General features: G+C 45.3%; 1 protein-coding gene across 2 annotated transcripts in view; it reads right to left on the reverse strand.

Annotated features, from left to right (window-relative positions):
- The window catches only part of LOC137646927 (uncharacterized), a 79,568-nt gene extending 68,921 nt beyond the window's left edge, over positions 1-10,647 (reverse strand). The window contains exon 1 of one of the 2 annotated variants that reach the window (XM_068379997.1): positions 10,489-10,647. The gene's annotated coding sequence lies outside the window, so the exon portion shown is untranslated. Of the gene's footprint in view, positions 1-10,429 lie in introns of both variants that reach the window. The other variant, XM_068379998.1, reaches the window with a different exon arrangement.
- Between the last annotated feature and the right edge of the window lie 2,835 nt (positions 10,648-13,482).

Raw genomic sequence — 13,482 nt, forward strand, 5'->3', positions numbered from 1 at the left:
CCAAGGCGAGTAGGAAAGCCGTCTTCCAAGACAGGTGGCGATCGGAGGCCTGGCGTAATGGCTCGAAGGGGGGTCTCTTAAGAGACCTGAGGACTCGAACCACGTTCCAAGGAGGGGGTCTCACTTCCGACTGGGGGCAGGTAAGCTCATAGCTACGTATGAGTAAAGAGAGTTCTAGCGATGAAGAAATATCCACGCCCTTCAATCTGAAGGCCAAGCTTAAGGCTGAGCGATAGCCTTTCACTGCAGAGACAGAAAGGCGCATTTCTTCTCGCAGATACACGAGGAAGTCCGCTATTGCTGGAATAGTGGCATCGAGTGGAGAGATACCCCTTCCACGACACCAACCACAAAAGACTCTCCACTTTGCTTGGTAGACTCCCTCAGAGGACCTTCGCAGGTGCCGAGACATTCTCTCCGCAACCTGTTGCGAAAAGCCTCTCTCCGCGAGGAGACGCTGGATAGTCTCCAGGCGTGAAGCCGAAGCGAGGCCACGGCCCTGTGAGGGACGCCAGAGTGGGGTTGTCTAAGAAGCTCGTGTCGTGGAGGAAGCTCCCTTGGGAGTTCCGTCAGTAGTTGCAGAAGGTCCGGAAACCATTCCGCGTGATGCCATAGCGGAGCTACTAGAGTCATGGAACAGTTGACCGATAGTCTGGTCCTGTTGAGCACCCTTCTCATCAGACAGAATGGTGGGAAGGCGTACACGTCGATGTTGTCCCACCGTTGCTGGAAAGCATCTTGCCAGAGTGCCTTGGGGTCCGGGACTGGTGAGCAGTACAGGGGCAGCTTGAAGTTCAAGGCTGTCGCGAACAAGTCCACAGTCGGGGAACCCCACAAAGTCAGGACTTAGTTGGCTATCTGAGGATCCAAAGACCACTCGGTACTCACTATCTGCGAAGCCCTGCTCAGACTGTCGGCGAGCACATTCCTCTTGCCAGGAATGAAGCGAGCTAATAGTGTTATCGAGTGGGTTTCGGTCCACCTCAGAGTCTCTACTGCAAGATGGGATAGCTGTTGCGAAAAAGTGCCTCCCTGCTTGTTGATATAAGCCACTACCGTGGTGTTGTCGCTCATCACCACCCCGGAGTGACCCGCCAGGGACCGTTGGAACTGCTGAAGAGCCAGAAAGACGGCCTTCAATTCTAGCAGGTTGATGTGTAGGCACTTTTCTGATTCTGACCAAAGGCCTGAGGCCCTCTGGTTCAGAACGTGCGCCCCCCACCCTTCTTTTGACGCGTCCGAAAACAGAGTCAATTCCGGGGGGAGGACGAGAAGACTCACTCCCTTCCGCAGGTTCTCGTCGGCCAGCCACCACCGCAAGTCCGTCTGTTCCAGAGACCCCATTGGAATCAGAATGTCCGGGGAATCGGATCCTTGATTCCACCGGGACTTGAGCCGCCATTGAAGGGATCTCATCCTGAGGCGGCTGTTTGGAACCAGACGGGCCAGGGAGGATAGGTGGCCTAAGAGACGCAACCACGATTGGGCGGGGAGTTCTTTTCGCCTGAGGAAAGGTTCCGCCACCCTCCTCAGCCTTGCTATCCGGTCGTCTGATGGAAAGGCTTTCTGGAGATTGGTGTCTATTAGCATGCCCAGATAAACCAGTCGTTGGGACGGCTGCAGAGAGGACTTCTCGAGGTTTACCACGATCCCCAGATCCTGGCAAAGATCCAGAAGCCTGTCTCGGTGCCGAAGAAGGGTCGACTCCGAGTCTGCTAGGATCAGCCAATCGTCCAGGTAACGAAGGAGACGAATGCCGTTCCTGTGCGCCCAAGATGAAATCAGGGTGAACACTCTGGTGAACACCTGAGGAGCTGTGGAGAGACCGAAACACAGCACCTTGAACTGGTAGATCTTGTTGTCTAGGCAGAATCTCAGGTACTTCCTGGAAGACGGATGGATTGGGATCTGGAAGTACGCGTCCTTTAGATCCAGTGTACACATGAAGTCTTGTGGTCTCACCGCAAGTCTGACCGTGTCTGCTGTCTCCATGCTGAACCGGGTTTGTTTGACAAACCTGTTCAGAGCTGAGAGATCGATGACGGGTCTCCAGCCTCCAGTAGCCTTCTTTACAAGAAAGAGTTGACTGAAGAAGCCTGGGGAGCCGTCCACGACCTCCTGGAGAGCACCCTTCTCGAGCATGGTCTCGACTTCGGCCTGAAGGGCCAGCCCCTTTGCCGATCCCGTGGCATAGGAGCTCAACGACACTGGATTCGCTGTCAGGGGAGGTTGAGATGTCGTGAACGGGACGCGATAACCTTGGCCGATCACTGAGACCGTCCAAGCATCGGCCCCGTGTTGCTGCCACCTGCGGACGCAACGCTGAAGGCATTCCCCCACAGGTGGACATGCAGGGGGACTGCCACCCCTAGGGCTTGCGGCCGCGGCCGCCACCCCTAGGAGTCTTGCCTCCCCTGGAGGACTTACCGCCCCTCTTGACCTAGGCTGGAAAGGGCTGGGGCTTAGACATCACTCTCTTAGCTGCCGGTGCCTGTTTGGGAGCCTTACGAGGCTGTTGCTGCTGTTGTGGCGGGGCTGGAGGCTTATAGGGCCGAGTTGTAAGGGCCCTGTGGAGGAGGGAGTCCGTGCTGGATTTCCTCCACCTCTCAGCCGTTCGCTCCATGTCTTGAGGCTCAAACAGGCTCTCCCCCAGAAGGGAAGCATGTCGGAGCCTACACACATCTACGGCGGGGACCTTCGGATGGAATCTCTCGGACACAGCATCGCGACGCTTCAACACCGAGTTGGCCCACAGGGTGGTAACCTGGTGCGCCAAAAACTCGATGGAGCGGGTGCCCGAGAGCAAGAAGGTCTCTAGGGCCTTCCTATTGGTCTCCTTGGACAAGTCCTCCGATCGCAATAGGATGCCCAGAGATCCTAGCCAGAAGTCCAGCCACGAAGTGGCCTGCATGGCACACTTAGCGACCTTCTCGTGGTTAAGGATCTCTGCCGCCGAGAACGACACCTGCCGGGCAGAGTTTCTCAAGGGGAACTCCCTTCGCCAGCTCCTCCACAGAGTGATGGAGAGGAAGAGCGAGGTTGTGCTCACCCAGGATCTCGAAATACCTCCTCTGCTGAAGGCGAGGAGGAGGGATGAGCTTGTTCCCGGCAGTGGAACGACTGGAGGAGGCAAGAAGTGCGAGCTGAGCGTTGGCCCTAGCCCTGGCACTCTTCAGCCCCTGAGACCAGGGCAGAGCTGCACTGGTCTTAGGGGCCTTCCGAACGTCAAACACTTCATCCAGAATCGTGTCTTTGCCTTCACGGGGGGCGATGACTGGATCCGTAAGTCTGTTAAGTTGCCTTATCAGGCTTAGGACCTGCCAGAAGGCATGTTCGGACTCTTGCTGTTCTCCTCCCTGCGGGCTGGCAGCTAAGTCTCCTGCCCCAGGAATCTCTTCCTGGGGTGATACGTGGACATTCCCCTGGGTAGTCGTGGGTTCCTGACGAATCCTTGCAGAGGATTTAGGGACGGTCTTGGAATCCTTGGGTTCCCTCCTGGGAGGGATACAGGATCCCAACAACGAGGTTCGAGGGGCCCCTTCCTCACGAGACGATTCTCCTGCCTGAAGCGAAGTCTCCCCCCCTGGTGCCGAGGGGAAGACTACCGCTCCACTGGACTCACCTGAGGACGGAAAGGCCTCGTCTACGGGAGAAGGAGAGAGTACTCGTGCAGGAGAAGGGACCTTCGAGACCGACCTCTTGGGAACCAACTTCACCCTGGGGGAAGTCACCACAAAGTCCACTCCTCTCTTTCTCTTCAGCGTAGGAGAGACAGCCGATGGTTTGTTACCCTGGCCGGCGAGTGCTGGTTTCATAACCCTCACTAACGCCCGTGCCAGCGGACCAAAGCAAGTCTGCTGCTCCAAGGACACAGAGTCCGAAATCCTCGCTAAAGGGAAAGGGATCGGGCGATCCTTTGGAGTGGACACGACGGTACCTGCCTGAAAAGAAGGTGGGGAAGAATGCTGTACTGACCTCTCTTCGTCCTGCACTACCAACCTGTGCTTGGATGGAGGTGATCCCGAGTGCCGTCTAGGATCACGCGTCCCTGCTGCTACCACCGGCTGTGGAATTCGCCGCGAACGATGGTCGCGCGAGGGCGAATGGTCGCGCGGGAGCGCGGGCGAGCGATCGCGTGGGCGCGCAGGTGGATGATCGCGCGGGCGCACAGGCGAGTGGGCGCGAGGGTGGGCAGGTAAATGAACACGTGTCCGAGGCGACGAACGCAAGCGTTGGCGCGACGGCGAGGGAACGCGCTGCCGCGTAGGTGAGGAAGATCGCTGGCGATGTAGATCCACAGGCGATCGATGACGAGCTGGTGAGTGCAGTCGCTCAAGTTGGCGATGGCGCGATGTGGTATGTCGACGCACTGGTGTGCGATGGTGAGCAGCATGCGCAGGTGAATGACCGCGTAATGGTAAGCGATGGCGAGCAGCATGCGCAGGTGAATGATCGCGTGATGAGGTGCGATGGTGATCAGCATCTGCAGGAGGGCGATCGTTCAGGGGCGAGCGATGAGGAGCAGCATGCGCAGGAGGGCGATCGTGCAGGGGCGAGCGATGGCGAGCAGCATGCGCAGGTGGCCGATCGCGTGATGGGGTGCGATGGTGATCAGCATCCGCAGGAGGGCGATCGTGCAGGGTCGTGCGATGGCGAGCAGCATGCGCAGGAGGGCGATCGTGCAATGGCGAGCGATGGCGAGCAGCATGTGCAGGTGGGCGATCGCGCGATGGCGAGCTAGAAGCTGGCGAACCATGTTCCTTCAGGAGCGTTGGAGAACGTCGGCGCGCTAGCTGTCGCTGTTGAATAGGCGATACTAAGATCGCCTATGCGCGCTGGCAAGCAGGTGAACGCTGGCGAGGAGGTAATCGCTGGCGCGTAGGTGATCGCTGGCGAGCTGGAGATCGCTGGCGAGCAGAAGGTCGACGCGTGTCATGTGAGAGGACAGGTGGCGCGGCGCGTTCACGAGCAGGAACAGGAAGATCGCTGGCGCGTTGGCGAACATGTGTTTCTGACACACGCGCAGCACGATGTTGCGTAGCCACAGGACCAGGCAGATGGTGAGCAGGGAGTTCAGCAGGAACTAAAGGGTGGTCAGAGACCGCAGGGCGAGGGTCCTCAAATGAGCGCTGACGCTCGGAAGAGAGCTGACGAGCAGGAGAGCGCTGGCGAGGGGGGCGAACATCAGGAGAGAGCCGACGAGCAGGAGAGTCTTGGCGAGCAGGAGATCGTCGACGAGCAGGAGAGCGCTGGCGAGCAGGAGAGCGCTTGTGCGCTAGCACTGCTCGCGTAAGGGAAGGATCCCTTAGCCCCGAAGGGACCGTTGCCCGTTGGGTGACGAGTTCTCCAGAAGGCGAAGATCTGGCAGGAGATGGTGAGCGGTCTGCAGAGAGGTTCAAGGAGGGCGGAGCTGTAGGTTGAGGCTGATGAGGAGAGTCCCCCCCGGAGGATGAAGACCCAAAAAGGCGCCTCTTAGTCCCCCTGTAAGGGGAAGGGAGGCCCTTGTGGCGTAGAGGACGGTGAGCCTTACGGCGGAGGCGGCCTCGGGGGAGATCGTCGGGACCATCGGTCCTCCGAAGGGGAGTCTCCGTTAAAGCACTTCCCTCAGAAGGAAGCTGAGCAGCAGTCGAGACCGAAGGACTCACTTCCCCCTTCAAAGGATGTACGGAAGGAGGAGGAGAGCCTTTAGCACCATCACCAGCAACAGCACCTGCGGCGGAAGGCCCAGCCACGTCGGAGGCCTCTGTCACCACGACGTCGACAATAGACAGAGGGTCTACCTCTGCTACCACCGGCGACTGCTTAACAGCGGCCCCCAACGAGACAAGGTCAATAAGAGCGACCCTGGAGGGCAAGCCCTTAAGCCCCAGGGACGACCAAATCTGTAAAAGATCATCACTGGATAAGGCATTATCAATAACCTTCCCCGGAGGAGGAGGGGGAACCGCCTCGCTATGGGAGGCGACGCCCTCTCCCCCCACCGAAGGTCGGGAAACAGAACAAGGGCCTGCGCTCCCACTCGGCCGACTCTCCTTAGGAGGCGGACGAGGGGGAGCTTCGGAGGAGGTTTGGGCGGCGGAAGAAGAGTCCCGAGAACCTTCCTCCTTCAAGGCTAACCCCGGAGGAGAACGGTCTCTCTTGGACTTCTTCTTACGCCGACGGCCAAACCTCTCCCACTGGGAGGCAGACCACTCCCTGCACTCACGGCACATGTTCTCCTGGTCACACCGTCGGCCCCGACATTGAGGGCATAGGGTGTGAGGATCCGTATTAACGTCCGACATGAAAGTCCCACAAGGACGGCCGGCAACTCCAGGGCATGTACGCATTGTAAAGAAATAACTGAAGGTCAACTTCCAACCAACACACACGCTGAAAAGAAAAAGCAGAAAATTAAAGGCTGTCACGAAGGCGATGAGCAGACACGTCTGATCACCGCCGAGCCAAAAGTGAAGTGAAGCAAGTCACCGGTGTGTGGAGGGGGGAGGGGTAGCAAGCTACCCTTCCCCACCCCCCCGCTAAATAGCGCGGGGGTAATTAACCCTCGTTAAAACTATTGGCTCGTCATTTCAGCTGCGCTAAAAGTAAACCCTTTGTAAATAGCGTGGTTTGTATTTCGGTTACGGAACAAACCTTGAAGAAGTAATTCATTTCCCATTATGATTATTTATCATTCAATTGTAAAATACAAAAACATGTCCAAAATGACTCTATTACACTAACTAGTGAATTGATTTCAAAATGGATACAAAATATTGAACAATAGTGGACACTATAAATGAAGCTACAGTAATAGCCTATACATATTCTCACTATTGTCCTCTCTCAAAAAAGTTAAATTAATCTTAATTTCATCACAAAATACAGTATGATAAAGTAGAGAAAAGTGAGATAATGGTAATAATAGGGTAAGCCAGTACATAACTTTAATTGTAAGGATAGTAAGCGACTGTGCCTACTTTGGCCCTTCAAATTTACGCCTGCTTGTCAAGTTTTAAGTCTTTCTATTCTACCTATTATCTTTAATAGCTCATTTAATCTTACATACACCTAAATCCATCTAATCTAGAGACCACAAACAGAAAGGGTTCCTTAATAATGCAATTGGTTGAATTTTGATAGCAAGTTGTATTCAGAAGTACAAATACTATCAAATTCCTTAAGCAACAGCCTGCTTTACTAATTGCCTAAAATAACTTACCCCTAAGTGCTGTCCTGCCTAGCTTGGGGTCTTCGTCACTTTGGCACCCTTGATCATACCCTCAACTTTGGCAATAAATAATACTTGTAGTACTTGAAAGAATAACCAACGGTACCTTACCTAATCTTCAATGACTACGGAGAAAGTGACTGAATTCATTAACCTTGATACAAAATTTAAAAAAATGATAGTTGTTAGAATGCAGACTAGTCTAACCTTTCTGACCTAAAAAGGGTACACAGGCTAGGCCTATATACATGTAGAAAAACTTGAATGCTAATGTAATATACCTTATCAAGATTACTGTAGTATTCCATTAGGAAAATATAGGGTACTGTAAAACCAAATAGACATAGTCCATCATATATTGAAAGAATTCATACTGGTGTAATCTTGATCTTGCAATGTTCAGATAAAAATCCATGTACTGCAAATAAGACTACAGCACCATACCATTATATCGATTAGTGTGTACATGCATGCATACATACATACATACATACATACATACATACATACATACATACATATACAAATATATATTGTTATTCTTACTTACACAATCTTGTTTTTTCCAATCAACTCTCTTATGTGCATCTATTTTCTGGGAACACTCTAATGTAACATAAAAATATACGCTTAACCTAAACTATACTTAACAATGGAGCTAAAATCTGTGCAAAGGTAAAGAGGGTTCATGGGGATTGCAAAAGCATCACCCATTATTACTATCATTATTACTTGTTAAGCTACAACCCTAGTTGGAAAAGCAGGATGCTATAAGCCCAAGGGTTCCTACAAGGAAAATAGCCCGGTGAGGAAAGGAAATAAGGAAACTACAAGAAAAGTAATTAACAATTAAAATTAAATAATTTAAGAACAGTAACAACATTAAAATGAATCTTTCACTTATAAACTTTTATTATACAAACTTTAAAAGAAACAAGAGGGAGAGAAATAAGATGGAATAGTGTGCCTGTGTGTAAAATTATGTTCTAATTTTATACAAGTGATTTTCAAATTACCCCCTGACAAGAGAGGATATCATCAGAAAAGGAAATATGAGTTTCAAATGACAATTTACTCAGTAAAAATAAGGACACTGCAATTTAGGTCAGGTTAGGTGGAGGATACCAACAGTTAGCATACATCCCATCAATTGCCTTATAACTCAAATACATCGTTAACATCGGTCATCACAGAATATGAGATTACTGATGTCGGGTTTCATATCAGGGGAAGATTTAGTTGATAAATGATTTTCTACACATGAAAACAGAGTGTTTCCAGGAAAGATTCCATGGGAAAAAATCAACCAAGTTATCAGAACCGGGCGTCCAAAATACTTGAGAGAATTGTTACATATTGAGCAACCAACAAATCGTGTCGACACGAGAATAGTTACAGATGGCTTCTAACTGTTGATACCTAGATTTATGTCTGTTTTAGGCTCCGGAGCCTTTAAATATGCGGCCCTGAGACTATATAATAAGCTCCCACGAAACCTTCGAATGATTGAAGACATTAAGGCTTTCAAGAGGAAAATGAAGACTTTCTTATTTCAATAGTCATACAACAGTGATGATTTAACAGTAAATGAACAATACTCGACATGAAACATTAAATACTCTGAACGAACAAGGTAAAACGACAGTGGAGGTCCTGTAGAGAGTGGGGTTACCCTGTTGTATGGGACCAGAAAAGCAGCCATCAAAGTAAGTAACTGGAAACAAAGATTGTGTAAACAAAAAAACCTAAAGAAGCAACTTATCATGAGGTGAACTGTAATTGTTTCCCATAAAAACACTTAAAAGTCATAATAACATGAAATGAAACCATAGACATTTACCGGTCAATTTAGGTAATAATAGAGCTGCCTCTTTAACCAACCCTAAAGAGGCAGGTTTCGATGTATACTACTGTCGGTGCATAGATAAATATTTACCAACCAACCAATGCCTGCTTTCCTACCAATAATCACAACAAATAACCATTTTCATAACATAAAAGGACAAATAAGCAAAATTCGGTTTCATTGTAGTGTATTACAGGGCAATGTAACCTAGGAAAACAACTACTTTTGCTTATAGAAAAAATTACGCTCTCTTCGAAAATGACACTCGTTCCCGTCGCAAATGAATAGTTTCAGAAATATATATACATCTATATCCTCCGATAATGGGGGACCCCCAGTGGGAACTCGGGGTTTTGGGAGAGGAAAACATACTGGGGAATCGATATATAAACGTAAAACAAGCCTTTTCTTCTCTATACATTACTTTCTTGAAATTATAATAACCGGAGGAAAATACAAAACAGTATATCTGGATAAACTTTGGAGGTGCCATTGCAAAGATTGTGTCATGAAAAAATACAGTAACCAGTACTGCCAACGTCCGATGTAGATCAAATGTTATTTTGTGACCTGTCATACTACTAGGCTAGGTTAGGTGGGTTTGTTAGGTTCTGTGCCGTTTTTGTACTTTTTATATATTGAGTAAAACTTATATGGAGAAATTATTCAAAATACATATGGAAATATCTATCATTACTATCGTTAGTAATGTCATCGTGCCATTGGTAACTCTGTGTAACATACATCAACGTTGGTAACACTGTGTATTATTGGTAACGTTGCTAATGTTATCGTTCGCAGTACATTCGTAAGAGAAGTGACACCGTGCAACTCAAAGTTAGCCGAATTGGTTGATGTTTGTTTCCAATTGAAATGAACATCAAATTCGGTTAATTCACGTTATTTACTATAGGAAAACATATATTTTCTGTTCGAAATCTCACCCTGTAATACAATAAAAAATTACCCAAAATTCTAAAATATCCTGGAAGGTTTTTCTTTGGGAGTCCTAAAACCTGATATAGGGAAATATAAATGAATTTATTTATTTATTATTATTATTATCACTTTCTAAGCTGCAACCCTAATTGGAAAAGCAGTAAGCTACAAGACTGGGGGCTCCAACTGGGAAAACAGCTCAATGAGGAAAGGAAACAAAGAAAAATTAAATATTTTAAAAGCAACGAGATTAAAATAACAGTAACCTGTCACTGACAACCCATTTCAAATATATACATATGTGGCTTAAACATCGTAAGTAATAACTACGTGACAATCATTATGTGACATCTACGATACAAAACAATACCAACGATATTAAGGTACCGTAAAAAATAAAGTTGCCTATGGACGGCAGATATATCAACACGTACCTTGTTATTCAGCATAACCAGGACAATTAATGTTGAATTAAAACATACTAATGCCTAACCTTTTATTCAAATGGTAGGGGGTTGTTGTCCGATTTCTTAGTTACTGAAAACAGCATCTACCGGTAGATTTTAAAATCCATAAGACAGTATAGGCCTGGAGTTTGGAGAATTGTACTGTGTTGTTTGTGTAATGAAAGACGCGTTCTGTAATTCTGTTGTTGACAAGAAACGTTGCGTTTCATTGGGAACTAAAACGAATAAAATCCTATTATTATTATTATTATTATTATTATTATTATTATTATTATTATTATTATTATTATTATTATGATTATTATTTGCTAGGCTACAATCCTAGTTGGAAAATCAGGATGTTCTAAGCCCAGGGGCCTGAACAGGGAAAATAACCCAGTGAGGAAAGGAAACAAGGAAAATGAAATAGTTTAAGAATAGTAACATTTAAATAAATATTTTCTATATAAACTATGAAAACTTTAACAAAACAAGAGGAAGAGTAATCATGGATGATAGACTGACAATGAATGAACATATAAATAATATGGTAAGAAATTCTTACTATCATATTAGAAACATAGCATTTATTAGTAAATACTTGAATGAAAAATCTATGGCCATACTCATTAATCACCACATATTTTCAAGAAGTGATTACTGCAACTCACTGTTCTATGGCTTACCAAATTATCAGCTGAAGAAAATTCAGAGAGTACAAAACAGAGCCGCTAGATTAATAAAAGGGATAGAATTACCCCTGCACTAATTAAATTACACTGGCTGCCGGTAAAGGCGAGAATCGAATACAAGCTACTCTTACTAACGTTTAAGATACTGAACCAAAATATCTAAAAGAATGCCTGAAAAAAACCATAAGACACATGAGTGACAAACATAGACTATCTGAACCACGAACAAATAGTAAATTTGGTGAAAGGGCTTTTAGCTACTGTGTGCCTAGACATTATAATAAACTGCCAACTGAAATGAAGGACTTACAGGGAGCAATTGAATCTAAGAAGAAACTAAAGACATTACTTTTCACAAGATGATATGATGTGGAAGATGCTACAATCAAAGAATTGTATAAGTTATAATGAAAATGTTTCGTTAGATGATTAATATGGACCCGCCCGAGAAGTAGTTCACTCGACTTCAGTGGATGGTTGGATTTAAACCCAAAACAATTAAACAAGTAAAGATAGAATAATGTGCCCGAGTGTACCCTCAAGCAAGAGAACTCTAACCCAAAACCGTGGAAGACCATGGTACAGAGGCTATGACACTACCCAAGACTAGAGAACAATGGTTTGATTTTGGAGTGTCCTTCTCCTTGAGGAGCTGCTTGCCATAGCTGAAGAGTCTCTTCTACCCTTACCAACGGGAAAGTAGCCACTGGACAATTACAGTGCAGTGGTTAACCCCTTGGGTGAAGAAAAATTGTTTAGTAATCTCAGTTTTGTCAGATGTATGAGGACAGAAGAGAATCTGTAAAGAATAGGCCAGACTATTCGGTGTATGTGTAGGCAAAGGGGAAATTGAACCGTAACTAGAGAGAAGGATCCAATGTAGTACTGCCTGGCCAGTCAAAGGACCCCATAACTCTCTAGGAGTAGTATCGTATTAAAATCATTGTAAACTGGAATCCTTATTTGGTACCCATAGGCATCCAACCAAATTTGGTATCTCTAACTCATTGAAAAAACGCGTTATGTCTTAATTGGGAAGTATTTGTGAACTTGTTTACATTGTCGTTCAACAATGTGTATATGTGTGGTTTATTTGTGTAAAATTTATCTAGATCTAAAAACAATACGAAATAGAATTTTCCAGTTGCAAAACCGAAGGATGGATATTAGCGTCAGGAAAATAAATTAAGAAATATGTATCAATATACTAGATTAGTTTCATAAGCTATAAAGAACACATATATTTGATATATAGTTATGTTTTTTTTATAATGATAAATGTAAGCTGTCATTAAGTTTAAATGTCACTCATGAGTGACAGAGCAAGGGAAAACGGCAATGCCCTAGACTAGAGATCGACCATATATACATATGATCAACGGACAAGCACCTCTCCATCCAAGCTAAGTCCAGGGAGGGCCAGGAAATGATTGTTGATGAATCAGCAGGTGTCTCCCCCACCCCCATCCTTGGCACACAAAGATGATGAGGTTGCAGACACTACGGGAAACTATCGAAATTGAGAGGGCCTTGAACCTAAATCCAGCAGATCGCCAGGCAGGGACGTTTCCAATATATACATATATATATATATATATATATACATATATATATATATATATATATATATATATGTATATATATATATATACATATATATATATATATATATATGTATATATATATATATATATATATATATATATATATATATATATATGTATATATATATGTATATATATATATATATATATATATATATATATATATACATATATATATATGTATATATACACACATATATATATATATATATATATGTATGTATATATATATATGTATATATATATATATATATATATATATATACATATATATATATATATGTATATATATACATATATATATATATATATATATATATATACATATATATATATATATGTATATATATATATATATATATATATATATATATATATATATGTATGTATATATATATATATATATATATATATATATATATATATATATATATATAAAATCGATGGACGGCTACTAAATGATGGTGGACATTTTGAGATTGGAAATAATTCTCCTGTAACCAATGGCAAATATGTGCATGTTTTCCTTCTAAGGCCGGCCATACACTATCATGTACACCTGACAGGTACACCTGAACAGTTACACCTGTCAGGTATACCTGATACCTGAGGAGCACACACACACTCTTCATGCATACCTGTCAAGTTTGTCAGTTCGCCATGGATTCTTGAGAAGATGAGTTGTACTTTCTCTCCTTATTATTTGTAGTTTTAGTGAAATGTAAAAAAAGGCGGAAGAAACGCA

The sequence above is a fragment of the Palaemon carinicauda genome, chromosome 9 (assembly GCF_036898095.1).
Source record: "Palaemon carinicauda isolate YSFRI2023 chromosome 9, ASM3689809v2, whole genome shotgun sequence".
Classification (NCBI taxonomy): Eukaryota; Metazoa; Arthropoda; class Malacostraca; order Decapoda; family Palaemonidae; genus Palaemon; species Palaemon carinicauda.